Consider the following 18,843-nt stretch of genomic DNA (forward strand, 5'->3'; position numbering starts at 1 on the left):
TGCCGAGCTTCTCAACGTACTACTCCTTATATCCCTCGTCTTCAAATGGGCTTTCAATCTTCATGGGTCGTACTTGATACCACTGTTTGTCATGGGAAAACCTTCTTCAGACCATCCGAATTCAACTTCAAAGGAGAAAAAACATAAAAACAAGCAACAAAAGAAGCATAATAAGCCCAACAATCAAGTCTTGTTCTGACTTCCTTACAGACAAAATATACGTGTCTCCACATCGTACTTACTTGCCACTTGCCGGACTTTCGTCGGTGTGGGATTCAGTGTAAACAGCTAAAAAACACGCAGCGTGGTTGTGACATCCCTAGTCCCACATTGCCTAGGAGGAGATCTTGAGAAGGCTTTATAAGGCTTGGGTGCCCTTAGACATGCAAGACGCGTTTTCCGAGCGTTGTATGAGCGACGCTTGGAGGAACAAAACCGTGAGGACTGTGTGTCCAAAGCGGACTTTATAACGCTCGGAGGAACAAAACCGTGAGGACTGTGTGTCCAAAGCGGACAATATCTTGCAAAGTGGCGCAGCGGAAGCGCGTGGGGCCCAAGGCCGTTATAGTGGTCGAGTCCAGGAAACACCGAATATCTGTTATCACGACATCTTCAATAACTGTTACGGTTGGGCAACCGCTTGCAACCGTCAATAGTGGAACACTGTAAATCCATATTTGTGGTGTCAGCCAAACTCTCCAACGACCTGCAATCGTGAATCCACCACTTCTGCGAAGATTCCCAGTAGACCTTCCACGCTCCTTAGCTTTGGACATTCTCCTACTCTGAGCTTCCTTAGCTTTCTCAATGTCCATAAGTCTGACATCCTTTTCATGGACCTGCAATCTACGACCGATAGGAAGCAAAGGGATCCCAATTCTTCAAGGCCGCATCCAAGCAAATGAACCTCTTGCAAATTCCTCATGTGCGACAGATCAAGTGCTTTGGGAGGAACTCACAGCTGCATATGGATGACCTCCAACTCCGCCCAAAATATACCAGGAAATTCCGACATCAAACAACTATCCAATCGCAAGGTTGACAAGTTTTCAGAAATGAAAACATTCTACGACTGTGCGATCACCAGATTTCCAATTTCTGACTCTACTAAACTAGAAGGGAGCTGGGGGACGAAATGTAGGGCCACCCGCGAGAATGCTCATTACCTCGGCTGGGTCGAAATTGAGAGGACAGTCTTAGGAGTTCATCTTAGACAAGTCACATTTGGGGGAAGCTCTGGCAACTGTTCACCTCCAGGACATGATTCTAGATTAAGTATTTGGAGATTGGAGAGACCACTCACCGTGGTGGGTAATTCGTATATTCCTGTGTATGAAAAGTCTAGGATCCTCAAATAAGACAATCTCCCAATTTTTTTGGGGATTTTACCTCTCATGAAGTAACATCTACTAGCATGCAACTCTTCAAGCTTCTCCATCAGCCAGATTGCACTTGGTAATCTAGTTATCCCAACTAGGTTGTTTATTCTAAGTACTTTCAGTTGCTTTAGTTTGCCAATTGAATTAGGCAATCCAGATATTTTAGTGCTTGACAAGTCCAGGATTCTCAAACAAGACAGGCTCCCAATTTCTTCGGGGATTTCGCCAGTCAAGTTGCCACATCCACTAGCATCCAACTCTTCAAGTATCTCCATCAGCCCGATCGCACTTGGTAATCTTGTTATCCCCCTTATGCGGTTTATCCTAAGTACTTTCAGTTGCTTTAAATTGCCGATTGAATCAGGTAGGTGATCCAAACTTGTTGATGACAAATCCAACTCCACTAATGATTGCAATTCCCCAACCGAATCTGGAAGTTCTTTTATCTTCGTACACTCGGATAAATTCAACCGCCTAAGTTTCACCAACCCTCCAATCGAGCATGGCAATTTGCTAATCCGACTATGTGACATATCAAAGGTCAACAATGACTGCAAATTACCAAACGTCTCGGGAAGTCTACGTAGCGTATTAGGCATGACAATCTCTATCAAAGCTTGTAGACATCCTATTTCTTCGAGCAACTTTTCAAGAGAGTCACATCCCTTCAAGTTCAAAGCAGTTAGATGCTCTAATTTACCGATGGATGCATCAATTTCAACTAAGTTGCAACAGCCTTCAAGAATCAATCTCTCCAAGGACACCAACATAGATAAATCAGGTGTTCTCATTAAGTAGTTACAATAGCTGAGATCTAGTACTTTAAGTTTGCTTGCCTCCCGCAAAACAATTTGATAAAATATAAAATAAGAAACAATCCGTACTAAAAAAAGGACTTGGAGAAATGATATACGTGTACAAGGAGTGGGACTTGTATCATACCCTAATATGGTTCCAACCAATCCATTTCTCTGAAATATCATCGCATGAAACGTCAAGAATGACTAGATTAGGAAGATGAAAGTTCGTCACCACAAACTCGTAAGGGCAACATCGCCAAGAAAGCCATGTTAAACGAGAGAGAAGATTATTAAAGTCTCCAGCAAGGAAGACCCCATTCCCTTCAAAGAACCTCGGGTTTCGTAAATTAGCGACTTCATCTTGCGTTACAACGTCTCCACGATATCCTAGTGACACAGTGCTTCTATTTCCTCACTTCCCGACAATGAAAACACCAAGAAGTCCACATGTGAAGATTAAAAGCAAACAATTTGAAGCGCTAATAGCGATTAGCTTTTCCTTTTGCAAGAATGGTCTTCAACAATTCACAGAAAAAAAGTGGTTCCATTTTTTACCTCTTTTCGCTTCAGAATGTTCAAGGCTTCCTCGTGATTCCACACTCTGCTACGCTTGCAAGGATTTTTGAAATTCTCTTGATGGACAATTTCCCTTCCGAGATCGCGCACTTGGTCATGCATCCAAAAAGTGTTGTCATCTTTGATTTTAATCAAGGACATGAGAAAGAGGGCTTCAATGGCATTGTGTGGGTAGTATCCACATTCATCCCACATGTAGAAGGGGTATGTTCTATCCTTATTAACAAAAAAACAAGCTATATCCAAAAATACTTGCTTTTGTGCATCATCTAATCTTTCATAAGTTATCATCAATGTTCTTTGGACTTCCATGGGAGGAGCTTTTTGTAGCTTCTTGCATGTGTCTACCCATAATGCTTTGGATTTACCAGAAAGGAATGAACCCGTAACCTCCAATGCTAAAGGAAGCTTTCCCAAAGTGGAGACAACATTTTCTGAAAGGGAAGCATAATGATATGGTGGAGAGTCTCTTCTAAAGGCATGCCTACTGAAAAGCATAAGAGCATGCTCAAATTCCATTTCTTGTACTTCGTAAGTTGAAATTTTTGTAGGCTTTTTTGCAAGGACTTCGCCTATTACTTCTCCCTCGGCCATTAGGACACTTCTATTCCTAGTAGTTACGATTATCCTACTACCAGAGCCAAACCAATTACCTTTTTCTGCTAGACTTTTGAGTTGCTCTTTGTCATCAACATCGTCAAGAACAATGAGCACTTTTCTTTTGCAAAGTACTCTCTTAATCATGTTGGTACCATCATCAACATCATGAATTTGGTCGACAAATCTAGAATCCAAGAACTTGGATAACAATTGTTTTTGCAAATATACCGGACCTCGGCGTTGGGATGACTCTCGGATATCCGAAAGGAAATTGCAACCTTCGAAATGAGAAGACAGTTGGTTGTAGACAACCTTGGCAAGTGTCGTTTTGCCAATCCCGCCTATTCCATGGATTCCAAGAAATTGGACACCATCATATTCCACATCCAACATTCTGATTATAGAATGTACTCGATCATCAACTCCAACTAGATGCTCAATCACATTTTTAAATCTGACATTTAGCTTAACCAAAACAGTTTGAATTACGTATTGGATCGGATCTCCCTGGCTGCCATAAGGTAACAACTATGTTAGCAATAACTTTTATATTGTAGAACTACTAGCTAAGTGACTCAATTGCCATCGGATGCTTGAGTAAATTACGCAAAAGAAATCTAGACCCCAAAACGATCATTTCTTTTACATGACTATATCACCAATAATACAATAACGAGACTGGGGAGGAAAGCAAATCTACAGATGACAGTTGAAAAGTTTAAGACATTTACCCTTCATCTTTCTTCAAGTTCCACCCCTTAATCTCGTTCACCTCGATAAGAGACTTTTCCCATGACTCTACTTCAGTGCTAAACTGCTTCTCATACTTTGAAAGGGCTTGGCTATATAATTTTGTTTTAAGTTTGACATCAGCAGGTTCCACATTGAAGAAAATGGGCAGAATCTCTTTGCTGTCATTTGATTTCGAGGTGCACTCTACCATGTATGTGAGCTCGCGGAGGCACCAATGACTCGAAGCATAATTTGTGGAAAATATGGGAATATAGATCTTGGACTTCTCAATTGCTTGCAGAAGTTCACCACCAATTCTTTCGCCAACGCGAAGGGATTCATCATCCCTGAAGACGAGGATCCCGGCACTAGTCATGCCATGGTAAAGACAATCGGTGAATCCATGACGGGTATCGGGTCCTCGAAAGCTTAGAAAAACCTCATACGAAGGTCCGGATGATGCCCTCGAAGTTGTCCCTTTCTCCATTGTAGGATCTTCAAACGCCATGGATATTGAATCCTTTCTTTCTCTCAGGAAAGTTTGCTTTGGGTGTGCTTGGATCTGAGCGTGGGCTCTCAATACAATAACCTCCGGGGATTAGGAAATGAAGCCAGCTGTGCTAAAGAGATCGGAGAGCTGTTTTTACGGAGATGGCCGGCCTAGTTTAGGCGACGGGCCATAGATGGTCAATCTATGATTAATATATGAGTCCGCAATGTCATGGAATCGTAGAAAGAGAATGAGTTTTGTGAGAGGTGGTTGAGTTTATAGATCATCCATTCAAGCCAAGTGGAAGACCGAACCACTATGAATTTGTTTTGCATCTCTTCTATCTCATTAATTCTTTTATATCTGTTTAATAGAAGATACCGATTCTGCATAACTGTTTTCCAATATAGCAACGTATTCTACACGTCCTTCGGAAAAACAAAAATGATAGTAATAATTTTTCCTAAAACAACAAATTCGCCTCCTCTCAGTCGATGTGCTTATCGATTTATCAGGAAATATCGTTGGTTATTGAACGTGTGAAAATGAGAAAAAATGGTCTTCGTCTTCTGCAGCATTGCTAGGCAATTGCTTTGGGTGGTTGAACCGGACTTGAACGTGGAAACAGAGAAGATTTGAAGATTTGAATGAAAAAATGGCATGCGGTTTACGAAATTGTTCCGAAATTCTGATCCATTATTAAAAGAAATGCCCAAAGATAGAGGGCGGTCCACAGTCCACTATTAAAAGATTTGGTGTGATTGTGTTTGTTTCTTTCGGCAACATTATTGTGTTTAATAAGATTGAAAGCACGTCATCGTTATTTGTCTTGGTCTTTTATTATGTCGTAAGTGTTGGTCTTTATTATATCTTCGAGCTAGGTAACTTGGACGGCACCTTAGGTTGTGGTTAATGATAGAGAAACGATTCAAAGTGTCCGACGTTTCACATGTTTCTTCCGGAATGCAGCCAAAACTCGAAAGACTATGGAAACTTCTTGCAATTGTGACAGGATGACAAACAAGAAGGATAATTAAATGTGTGCAGATAGCTTAGATACATTTGTTTAGAGTGTGCATCTTTTGTCGTGTTCCCGAATTTTCTCCAATTATGAAAAACCTAATTATAATTGTAGGGATGGGGGTGGGATTTTACCTGTTATGTATGACCCCCTCGAAGTAGTCTAACAAACAGTGTTCGAATTTAATCCATACTATTACCTAATAATGGATTGATTAGCAAAGTCCTCAATGGAAATTATTTTGTTTAATGGAGATGTAACTATGTTTTTTTCCTACCAAAGAAAGGTATACAAACCTACTTCCAACCCCCGCCCCCAAACCACCACCAACCCACGGTCCCCCCTCCCTCCCCAAAAAAAAAAAAAAAATCGACCAGTCAACGTTCGACCTTGGAGTGCTTCTAATTCTTCCCTTGAATTTCCTCGAAGGTGTGTAATTTGAGGTAATCACGTACTCGCTAGACTATGATTAGGGCAAGACAAGAGACCGGCATGTATAGTACGACGGACAAAATCAAACACATCACAATAATTACACGGGAGTTTGCGTTTTTTTTTTTTTTTGTGAGACTCAGTTTGGGGTTCTCACGATTTCTCTTAGGTGTTTTAAGAAATCTAGATATTGGAAAACAATACGTAAAGCTAATTGAATGATATACATCCAACTCTTCAATCTATTTATTGAGTCTAAATAACTCTTATTGATCGAATAGCGTATGTTGTAATGGGTATGGTTCCATAACGGTACTTAAATTTTTCTTTTTAATAAGATAATGTGAGCTGATGTAGGTCATGAATGTGAACAAGCGGAAATAAGATACTGGTAATTCTAATGGTAGTTGTCAAATAGATCCGTTGTTGCCTTCAAAATTGAATCTTTAACATCTGAAACCTATCTTTATTTCAATTAAAGGCATAATTACTTGGTCTGATCCAAATTCATGCTAGGGAACCTAACACTATTTTTTTTTTTTACCGAGCTAATAAAGGAAACCCATTATAACGGTGAACAAGAGAAAGCTTCTGGAGCAATGTGGCACAATTAAAAGCAAGCTGAGAGGCGAGTTATTTAAAGGCCTAATACCAAAAAAAAAAATCCCCAAACATTGGTATTTGTCTAAAATATATCCAAAACTTTTTTTTCTCATAAAACACCTCCAACTTTAGTATTTGTCTTAATTATATTCAAAACTTTTTTTTGTTCAAATTCTACTGGCTTAGTATCGAAAAAACCCCCAACTTTTGCAAGTGTCCCAATAATATCCAAAATTATTTTCGTAAATGGTTTATTGGTCTGACAACTATTGACTGACTTTTCAAAAATAATTATATGTTTGGGTCTCGGAAATGTTTTGTTGATTTGCATCCATCAACTTTTCACCTGATCACAGGAAGAAAACAACAGGTAGGTGCTAATCCTCGAAGTAGCCAAATTATTCTCGTCCATCTTCTTCGAAGTTATATTGAATAACTTTCGTAACATGTAATTTCACTTGCACAGTCAAACCCAACCCGACCAACCTCTTTTTCATATATCGAGCTTTGTTCAGCCTTTGTTTTTCCCATATATACAAAGTAGCCAACTTATTTGCTGTCATTTTCATCATAATCGATTTTATTTTTTTACACAGGCTGGATGGTTACTATCATCCCAAGAGGATCAGGGTATGATGCTTTTTCACAAAGGAAGTGCACAAGTTTCTCGACCCATTACTACATATAAGTGAAAATAGTCACTGTTTAAAAAAAATTGTAAAAGAAATATCCGAAAGTATCTTCTTTTCCACTCGACATTCAATAATTAAAACAGTAAGAAAAAGTCTCACCATCAATAACTGGACTCATCGTTTTCTTTTTCTTTATGATTAAGTCATTGTCATCAGCTCAAAAAATTTACCATGACCTGCCTTTTTTGTTGGTATTATCAAGAAAATAGTTTCTCTATATCAACCAAGAAGCACTCTAAATTCATATTCATATCTAATCTCGTCATCATCCAAATGCTGCTTCGCCATCGGGAAAAGTACACTTTTAGTATCAAAAGTTATACACGAAGGTCACTTTGGTGCCAGAAATTTCAGTCGGATCACTTTAGTGCTAAGTCAAATACAAAAGGATTGGTGCATCCAGTGAAATTTTCTGGCTAAAATTATCACATGTCATTAGTAATTAATTTTTTAATGTCAAATAACAATTAAAAATAATAATAAGCCAATGTGGACTTCTACACTTTAAAATAAATTAAATTCAAGTTTATAAATTATCTAAAAATAAATTCTTTGAAAATAAAAATTGTATATAAAATATAATTAAAAATAAGTTTAATATTTAACAAAAAAACCTTTAAAAAAACGGAGCACAAACCTTACTAGGTGGTGAGGCTTTCACATGTCCTCGCCGCCTGTCCGCAACTTTTATTTTTGAGTTTTTTACTTTATTTTGTGAATTTTTTAACAGACTTTTTCAGTTTATTTTAAATAATTTTTTATTTTTTGATTTTTTCCAAATTTTATTTATTTTTGTAAACTAATTAAGGTTGTATTTTCATTTTAAATGTTTTCTTTTAATTTTTGCCTTTTTTAGTTGCTGATTGGACCTCGCTAGAGTCACATCAACACGAAATATTAGTAAAATAATGCCGCTTCATATTTCGGGTCGATCAAGTCCGACTTGGCATTAAAACATTCTTTTTTGCAAAAATTTTACACTTAAGTAATCTGAATGAAACTTTTGGCACTAAAGTTATCTCCTGTACAACTTTTAGCACTAAAAGTGTACTTTTCTCCTTCATCGTCATACAAACCAAAAGAAAAATAAAATCATAGTTTAAACAAACATCTGGATTAAAATCTAAAACTAATTGGAAGTGTATGAATGTTGGAGATTTGTTGCCATCAAGCTATTGTACGGATGTTCAATTTCATAAAAAGCATCGATGGTCTTTGATGATAACATGGTGATTTTCTTGCTACATCTAATTATTATCAAAATGGAGGATAAGAATCTGCGATCCGACCGTCCTCGAAGCACATATTCTTGACTTTGTAGTAAGAAGACATACACGTTTTGCCTAGTTAAATAAAGATAGACTCTTCCTTGTCTCAGAATGTCTCCTCGAGTCCAAAATTTGGGCTCACGAAGAGGCACGTGACCGCTTTATAATTGCGGGTAATTTTCCAATCTTGTTGGCGAAAGACTATGACAGGTATTTTGCCTCATGGTATGATACCCTCGTTTTCATGATTATCCAAACATCCAAAAAAATTAGGGAAGTACCAACTCCTCTGTAATTCTACAAGTGTAGATAGTCATTTATGGATAATATAAAGTACCAATATTCCACTAACATTTAACTTATCAACTTCTTTGAAATGTTTACGTGTGCTTTTAGTAAAATATCTCATGGATAAGGAATTTACCAGCCTCTCAATAATTTAGTAAGTGATCAAGTTTTACAAGCGTGGTTTGTGAACTACCACCACTAGAGAGAATTTACTAATATTTCAATAAAGTAGTAAATAACCAACTTCTTTCAAATTATCACCATTATCATGTTTTTATCAACGATAATTTAAAAGTGTACAAGTGTTGTTAGTAACTTATTAATGTAATAATGAACAAAATGACCAACTTCTTTTAAATTATCCCCGTTATCTGGTTTTTTTTATTAACCTTCAAATAAATCGATACATTATCGACTAATTTAAGTATCAAGTGTCGTTAGTAACTTATTAATACGATAATGAACTTACCAATATTCCCTTAAATTGGTAACTTACCATACTCTGCGGAATTTTATAAATGTGCTTAGTTAAATACCACAGTTATAGGAAATATACTGACATCACAATATATTAGTAACTTACCCACTTCTTCAGATTTTGCAAGTTTTGTCATAAACTAACCAACTTATAAGGAACATGGCAACGTTCAAATGACTTATAATACATCACCATCTTCTTTACCTTTTATGAGGATAAGAAGTAGATAGGCAACATTATAAGCAATTTATCAATGTCCAAATAAATTAGTAAGTTGCATATCTTAAATTTTATATGCATGGTTCATAGGGCATGCATGATAACACTTCTGGAGTAGAATTTCTACTCCGGAAGAGCTTCTAGAACAAAAATCCATTTGGTTACGCAACTCCACTTTTCTGCTTCTGGAGCCATTTGAAAAAGTAAAAACAAAATTTACTTCTCTCCAAAAGTTAATTTTTAGGGCAGAAGTGTTGCCATATGTGCGCAAGTTACCATCAATATAAGTAACGTATCAATACTACACAATTTATAAGTAACCGCTTGCAAATTTTACAAGAAAGTTAAGTATATTCTAGGTTGTCGACATTATAGAGAATTTAACAACGTTTTAAACAGTGATAATGGCAAGACGTTGAACATTTCTCCGGTTAAGTATAGCGGTTGCTTTTTAAGTTATTTACCAACATGTAGTGGTCGTTGTGCAATCACCAACCTTAAATTTTGGAATAATTGATTACCTATTACATGGAGAAATCTCAACTTCAACTTCGGTGAATCATTGACTCTTTTTTCCAGTTAAGCTTCAATTATGGTTATCAACTCTTATTCGACTTCTCAATTACGAATTTATGGTAACAACTTTGTCGTAACCCTCCAAAAGGCGATGCACAGGAGCGGGTTTAACTGTATTTTACACGGGAATGGACAGTTCCCCCATCGAGGTGCTCGCTCTCGTTCAACAAAGGTTCTCCCAAACCCTTATGGTGAGCGATAGGAAATTAGATTTGAATTCTATCTAGATGAAGTCACCACTAACCTATTTGGGACAAGTTATGAGCCTTCCCACGAAAAAGAGAGATCTAGGGACAAAACTTGATTACGCTAATGTTTAAGTAGCGCCATTTTGGTTTCAAAACTTGTCTTGCTACGAAAGACATGAGCCGGCCTTGTCAAGTTTTAACACCCCAAGTACGTTCCTATAAGTGTTAATGCGTTTTTTTTTTTTTTTTTTTTGCAGGAAAACAAAAAAAAACTTCAATCAAACATATAAGATAAAGATCGTGTCCAAATCACGATAATGACAGGAACGCATCAAAGTGATATGAGGCGTAAAAGTAAAGTGTGAGAAAGTAAACTCTATAAAAGTCAGGCAAAGTATATACATGTCCACGTTGTTAAATCCCGAACAAGAACCGTGAGCTAAACTCAAAATATCACATCCACCAAGCACGATGAAAAAAAATATATATAAAGTGCAAAAACGTAAAACCCGATGTGGTGTCGGGCAAAGAATACCCATGGCCTCGTTATTGAGCCTCAGTACATGAGGGCCATGAGCTAATTCAAAAACTACCAACTCTAAGGAGACCTTTTTATTATCTGCAAGCCTATCCGTAATTCAAGGTAAACTATGCCAAGCTATACTAAATGACATGCAATTAAGAATTATCCAATTAACATCTAAATCAGCCCATGACCCCTCGAAATCACACTCCATCGTCTCTTACAGCAATTTATAGCATGTGTTATCACCGCTTCACCCATGCAATTGATGATTAAATATGTCCTAAATTACTAGGGAATCAACTATATATTAGCACTTCATTATGGGACATTGACATAGGTTCAAATGAGCCTGCGATCGATTCATGTCCCACAAACGACCAGCAAAGAAATGGTAATCAAGGCCCATATCCCACAAATAAAGAGCATGTAGATACATCACGCAGCAAGATTTGAACATATGCTAGACAACGTACATGTATGTTCCCACTTTTGGTTCGAAAGATGTGTAGGTGAAAATATTTATTTCCCAATCATCCCAAGGCCGAGTAATGAATAGAAAGGTATCATGAGATATAAATTGTTTTGACACAGACAATGATAGTCATCATGTATCAATGTGACTAATTATGACATGAAATAAATGAGCGAAGAACAAATGAACGTCAAAGAGAGAAGTTCTCCTGCTCGGGCATAAGGAAAGCGAGATCGAACACAATCTAATAAGTCCGAATGCATTCATGGAAAAACTGAAGGTATTAAATTCCGAATCAAAATCATACATGGTAAGCTCGAAACACACGAAACATGCCATTTCTATAGTGTAAATAGATGTGATAAGGTCAGCAAATTGAGTAGGAGAAGGCTCTCAGGCAAGCGAAATAACAATAGCATGAACCAATCAAATGCAACTCCAAACTACATAGGGAACTCTCAGCCTACAATCAACATATCAGTACGCTGATGCAATACACTGAAAGATCCGGTTCAGCCTGATATATGCCATGCGAGAAAATTCAGAAATCCCATGTTCCATCAATACAAGGAGATGATCATTATGGGGATTCAGCAAATTTTACAGAATGACAACACAGGATCAGTTCAAAAATAAGTAAACATATATAGGAATCAATTCGGTTTCATGTGAACTCGAAAACACATCAGGATCAATTCAATTTTATGCATGAGGTTCTCGGCCAGCATTACATAATGGAACAAAGGTGAATCTAGCTCAGAAATTTTATCAATCATATAATAGGTACCTCGGCCAACATGATTTTTGATGAAGAACATCCTTGAAAATAGGCCTATATGACAAAAGTCGATCAACAATTTAGTAGTGAAGGAAATTCTCCATCAAGGCCTGCATCAAAAATGGAAACACACGCTGACCCAATTCAGGCATTTCATCAAACAGGTGATATACATCAGAGGAGCTTAGGTGCAAAAGTAAAGCAATGATTCACATCCAGATTATCACAAAGGCAACGCGGCAAGTTCAGATCATTAATAGAGCCTAACTCGCAGCCGATTGTCACACAGGCAGTAGCTTTAGTTTCTCAGCCTCCGCTTCGTATGGAAAATAATAAGAAAACAGAGCATATGTTTTCCAATTGAAGGGAGACCGATTACCTGTGGGTGCTTGGAAATGAAAAGCTCGAGGGAGTGCAGATGCTACGCAAGAACACGCTAAGGCCAACAATCAAGTCTTGACAAGATACGTACTGGCCAGACTTTCATCGGCTCAAAAATACCCAGCGTGGTCGTGTTTATTAACCACCGAATCTGCGTTATGATGACATCTACAATAACTTTTACGGTTGGGCAACCGCCCGCAACGTTCAATTGTGGAACATTCTAAATGCAAATCTGAGGTGTCGGCCAAACTCTCCAACGATCTGCAATTGTGAATCCACAACTTCTGTAAAGATTCCAAGTGGTTCAGACCTTCCAGCCTTCTTAGCTTTGGACATTCTCCTACTCTGAGCTTCCTCAGCTTTCTCAATTTCGATAGGCCTGACATCCTTTCCATGGAATTGCAATCCACGACCGATAAGAAGCAAAGGGATCCCAATTCTGCAAGGCCGCAAAGCTCAACTAAATGCATGAACCCCAGCAAATGTACCTCTTGGAGATTCTTCATGGGCGACAGATCAAGTGCATTTGCGAGGAACTCACGCCAACGCAAATTTGAATTTCTCCAATATTCCATTCCCGACTCAAACGATGTGCCGTTCGTCATATCAGTAACGTTCCTCTGCCAATTGTAATCAAACGTCCTAGTGTATTCCCATATCAAACAGCTACTTAATCGCAAGGTCAACAAGTTCTTCCAATTGGAAAAATTGGACGAGTCAATCTCCAGATTTCCAAGTTCTAACTCTCTTAAACTAGACGGGAGGGGAAGAATATGAATGGTGCTGCGCAACTTTACTTCTTTTGGCAGCTCTAATGGGCGACTGGGAAAAATACCCAACTGATAATACAATTTCCGTATCATAATGGGCACAGCAGTGATATTTTCCCACTCATATCGCACATCTTCATCAGAAGTCCATTTTAGATAAGTCAAACTCGAGGGAAGCCCCCACAACCGTTTAAGCTCAAGACATGATTCCAACTTAAGTATTTGCAGATTAGAGAGGTAGCTCAATGTGATGGGCGAGCTAGATATAAGTGTGTATGACAAGTCTAGGATCCTCAAACAAGACATTCTCCCAATTTCTTTAGAGATTTCGGTCAAGTTGTAACATCCACTAGCATCTAACTCTTCAAGCTTCTCCACCAGCCCAATCGCACTTGGTAATTTTGTTATCCGGCTTATGCGGGTCATCCTAAGTATTTTTAATTGCTTTAGATTGCTGATTGAATTAGGCAAGTGACTCAAACTTGTCGATGACAAATCCAACTCCACCAAGGATTGTAACTTCTCAAACGAGTCTGGGAGTTTCTCTATCTTTGTACACCCGGATAAATTCAACTGCCTAAGTTTCACCAACCCTCCAATCGAGTAAGGCGGTTTGCTAATCTGACTATGTGATACATCAAGGATCAACAATGACCGCAAATTACCAAACGTCCTCGGAAGTTCATTTAGCGTCTTAGGCATGACAATCTCTGTCAACGCCGGTAGACATCCTATTTCTTCAGGCAACTCTTGAAGAGAATCACATCCCTTCAAGTTCAAAATTGTTAGGAGCTTTAATTTACCAATGGACGGGTCAATTTCAATTAGGTTGCGACAGTCTTCAAGAATCAATCTCTCCAAGGACACCAACGTAGATAAATCGGGTGTTCTCATTAAGTTCTCACAATTGCTGAGATCTAGTACTTTTAGTTTACTTGCCACCTGCAAAATAAAATATATACTAAAAAACGCTCGTATAAAAAAAATGACAAGAATGATACTTGTATACAAGGACTGGGACCCGTATCATACATTGATTTGGTTCCAACCAATCCATTTCTCTGAAACAGAGCTGTGTGAAAGGTCAAGAACAACTAAATTAGTCGGATGAAAATTTGTAGCCACAAACTCATGCGGACACCATCGCCAAGACAACCATCTTAAATTAGGGAGAAGATTAGTGAAGTCTCCGACAAGGAACACCCCATTCCCTTCCAAGAACCTCAGGTTTCGTAAATTAGCAACTTCATCATGCGTAAGAATGTCCCCACGATTTCCTAGTGACAGTGCTTCTATTTTCCTACTTCCCCGACAATGGAAACAACAAGAAGTCCACTTGTGAAGGTCAAAAGCAACCAATTTCAAGCGCTAAAGTCTACAAAAATTCACATGAATATCAATTGGTATTCCCTTTCTATACCTCTTTTTGCTTTAGAATGCTTAGGGCTTCCCGATGATTCCACACTCTACTACGCTCGCAGGGATCTTTGAAATTTTCTTCACGAACAATTGCCCTTCCAAAGTCCCGGACTTGGTCATGCATCCAAAAAGTATTGTCATCTTTGATTTTTATCAAGGACAAGAGATAGAGGACTTCAATGGTATTGTTTGGAAAGCATTCACAATCATCCCACATGTAAAAAGGGTAGGTTTTATCCTCATTAACAAAAAAACAAGCTATGTCTAGAAATACTTGCCTCTGTGCATCATCTAACCTTTCATAAGTTATCATTAATGTTTTTTGCACTTCTTTGGAAGGAAATTTTTCTAGCTTCTTCAAAGTGTCTACCCAAAATTCTTTAGATTTACTTGAAAGGGATGAACCTGTCACTTCAAGAGCTAAAGGCAGCTTTCCCAAAGTGGAGACAACTTTTTCTGAAAGGGAGACATACTCATCAGGTGGAGAGTCTCTCCTAAAGGCATGCTTACTGAAAAGCTTAAGCGCGTGATGAAATTCCATTTCCTGCACTTCGTAAGTTGAAATATTTGCAGAATTTACCAGGCCTTCACTTGTTGATTCTCCATCAATTTTTAGGACACTTTTGTCTCTAGTAGTAATGATAATCCTACTACCGTAACCGAACCAATTTCCTTTTGCTGCTAGACTTTTCAGTTGCTTTTCTTCATCCATGTTGTCGAGAACAACGAGAACTTTTTTACCACAAAGCACCCTTTTAATCATGTTGATCCCACCATCCGTGTCATGAATTTGGTTGACAGAACGAGAATCAAGGAACTTGGATAACAATTGTTTTTGCAAATATACCAAGCCATGTCGTTCTGATGACTCTCGAACATCCAAAAGGAAATTGCAGCCCTGGAACCGAGAAAACAGTCGGTTGAAGACGACTTTGGCTAGTGTTGTTTTGCCAACACCGCCCATTCCATGGATTGCGAGGAATTGCACACTACTCGACTTCACATCCAACATCTTGATTATAGCATCTACACGATCATCAACTCCAACTAGATGTTCAGTCACATTTTTATAACCGACATTCAGCTTAGCCAAGACAGCTTGAATTACGGATTGGATCAGATTTCCTTGGCTGCCATAATGTAACAACCGTGTTAAGGACGACGTTTATATCGCAAAAAATGCTACTCCCTAAGTGAATCAATTGCCCTCCCATGTTGACGAAAAAAAAAATCTAGGGTGTGCTACCACCACAAGAGTGTTGATCACTATTGGCCATTACCCGTGACAAATCCATTCTCGACGACGAGATGAATAAATTATATTTTCCACCAACATATCGCAATAGAACTGAATAGAAATGAAAGGGAAATAAACATATGACAATTGAAAAGTTCAAGACATTTACCCTTCATCTTTCTTCAAGTTCCATCCCTTTATCTTGCCCACATCGATGAGAGCCTCTTCCCATGACTTTACTTCGGAGGGAAACGTCTTCTGGATCTGTGAAAGATTCTGCCGGTATAAGTTTGTTTTGAGCTTGACATCAACAGGTTCTACGTCGAAGAAAATCGGCAGAATCTCTTTGTTCCCGTTTGATTTCGAGGCGCACTCGACCATGTACGCGAGCTCTCGGAGGCACCAGTGGCTCGAAGCGTAATTTGTGGAGAATATGGGAATGTAGATCTTGGACTTCTCAATTGCTTGCAGAAGTTCACCACCAATTCTTTCACCGACACGGAGGGATTCATCATCCCTAAAGACGAGAATCCCGGCAGCAACCATACCGTGGTAAAGACAATCAGTGAATCCATGACGGGTGTCGGGTCCTTGAAAACTTGAAAAACCTCGTACGAAGATCCGGATGACACCCGTGAATCCGTCCCTCTCTCCATTTGTAGGATCTTTGGACACCGCAGATATCAAATCCTCTCCTTCTCTCAAGGAACGTTTTCTTTGGATCTGAGCGTGGGCTCTCAATATGATAACCTCTCAGTCTCGGGTGTTATGGGAATAGGGAAGAAGGCACTGGTCTTCGAATATGCCTTGAATCAATGTAGTCAACGCCTTGAGTCATGCAAGAAGTTTCCAATAAATTTTCTAAAATATTCAATTGATAATGGGTTGTCACCTAAAAGTTTCCCCGTCCCATTCAGTCAATAACAAATTTAAGTTTCCAAATCTTTTTTTTTTTAACCAAAGAAAGGGATGCAAAACCTACTCCCAAAACAAAACACCACAAAAAAAAGAAAAAAAAAAGGCCCTGGTCATCGTTCGACCTTGGAGTGCTTCTAGTTCTTCCCCTGAATTTCCTTGAATGTGTACAAAGATGAGATACCGGCATTTATCATAAGAGTACCGTAAAGAATTATTTTATGTATGATATGACGGACAGAATCGATCACATCATAATAATTATACAGAAATCTATGTTTTTCCGTGAGACTCAATGTAGGGTTCTCACAAATTTCTCTTAGGTGTTTTAAGAAATCTAGATGTTGAAAACACTGCACAAGATCAAATGAATGATATACTTCCAAGTCTTCAATTTGTTTATTGAGTTTAAATAACCGTTCGATTGAATAGCATATGTTGTAATGCTTATGGTTCCGTAACTATACTTTTTTTTTCAGTAGTGAGATCTAAATACGACCGGATTCTGTATCGAGAACTAATAGGAGCAATTGGCGTGCATTAAGAAGAGACAAACTAGAGGTAGAGGGGCAACGTAAATGACCTAATTGCATGTGAGAACCCTTTCTAGTCCACATAATAAGGTGCACTTTACTCCAAAAACAACAGTAAAGTCACATGGTTGCACGCGGTTTATAAAACTAATATGCATTAGTCCCATTCACAAGATATGCTGGAAGAATATAACTCAATGTACGAACCCGGTAAACTTGCTTTTCCGATTCAGAAAACGAAAAAAGTAGATGCTAACCCCTCGAACATTCACACGATTCTTGTCCATCTTCTTCTAGCGTCGAGCTTGAGCAATTCTAGCACACGTCGAGCTAGACGCTGTGATGGACTTTGATTGCTTGACTATGCCCAAACTTTTCGGATTATCATGTATAATTGTGTTAACAAGAGACAAAGAAATTTAATGCTTTTGCTATATCACCAATTGCATTGGGAAGCATTGGTGACCTTTTTTATTGATCTAGTTCCCAAACAAATGATGAAAGATACATGATATCACAAATTTAAACCCAACAATGATTATATACGGTATGAGGCGTTCTTCAAACATTAGCAGAAATCGATAGGATTGAGGTTCGTGAAGAGTAGCACAATAACAATGATAAACAAGAAGAGACAAAGTAGAGGTAGAGACGCAAGCAAAATGACTGACTTGCATGGGAGAGCCATTTGTAGTCACATGGATGCAGAATGCAGTACTAAAGAACCATAAAGAATGACCTAGATGGACGGAAAAGGCAATAGATTGACCAGATCTACGCAACATTTTCTTTTTCTTTTTTTTTATTTATGAAATCTGGTTTGATTCAACGTCAAACATCTCAAACTTTTAAAACTAGGGGAGATAAATTCAATGCTTGGCGTTTCAATTCAGTTTATAGCAAGAAGTGTTGGATTGTGAATATCTTTGGTTGGTGGTAAGTGTGAATACGAGAAAACATGGTCTTCATCTTCTGCAGTATTTGCTAGGCAAAACAAAGAAATAATACCAAAAAGCGGTTCACGAGTCTTTCAGTATTCGATAAAAAAGAAGGTGCTAATCCCCGAAATAGTCAAATGATTCTTGTCCTCCTTCTTCTAAGTTACAATAAAAAACTTCATCAGACGTGCAAGCATTGTTCGGACCGGTGGCAAGTTAGAGTTTCCTCTGAAGATAAATCGATAACCCCGATCCAGTGCAATCTTCTCAATGTCATTGGCCAATGGGTTGTCATCCCGGAAGTTTCCTTATCCTATTCATTAATTTAATAACATATCAAAATCCGAATCCTAATGACAAAGTTGAAAAAGCGACATCACAAATTCATATATTCCTAACTTTGAAAATACAGGACACAAAGTGAAGTCGATATATGTATGTCATTCTAATCGACGTGGCATTAGCCCATGGGCCCCTTCGAAGTTAATTGAAGAGTGCAAGAGTCTCTTGATCTAGTTGAAAGATGCAA

The 18,843-nt window shown here is 38.3% G+C and overlaps 2 long non-coding RNA genes across 2 annotated transcripts in view; one reads left to right on the plus strand and one right to left on the minus strand.

Annotated features, from left to right (window-relative positions):
• The window catches only part of LOC125315385, a 28,161-nt gene extending 11,462 nt beyond the window's left edge, over positions 1-16,699 (plus strand). The window contains exon 3 of the long non-coding RNA XR_007198625.1: positions 16,657-16,699. This is a non-coding gene — a long non-coding RNA (uncharacterized LOC125315385). The remainder of the gene's footprint in view (positions 1-16,656) is intronic.
• Positions 1-18,843, minus strand: part of LOC125315382 — a 26,213-nt gene continuing 7,370 nt past the window's right edge. Inside the window, exon 3 of the long non-coding RNA XR_007198622.1 lies at positions 1-50. This is a non-coding gene — a long non-coding RNA (uncharacterized LOC125315382). The remainder of the gene's footprint in view (positions 51-18,843) is intronic.

The sequence above is a fragment of the Rhodamnia argentea genome, chromosome 6 (assembly GCF_020921035.1).
Source record: "Rhodamnia argentea isolate NSW1041297 chromosome 6, ASM2092103v1, whole genome shotgun sequence".
NCBI lineage: Eukaryota > Viridiplantae > Streptophyta > Magnoliopsida > Myrtales > Myrtaceae > Rhodamnia > Rhodamnia argentea.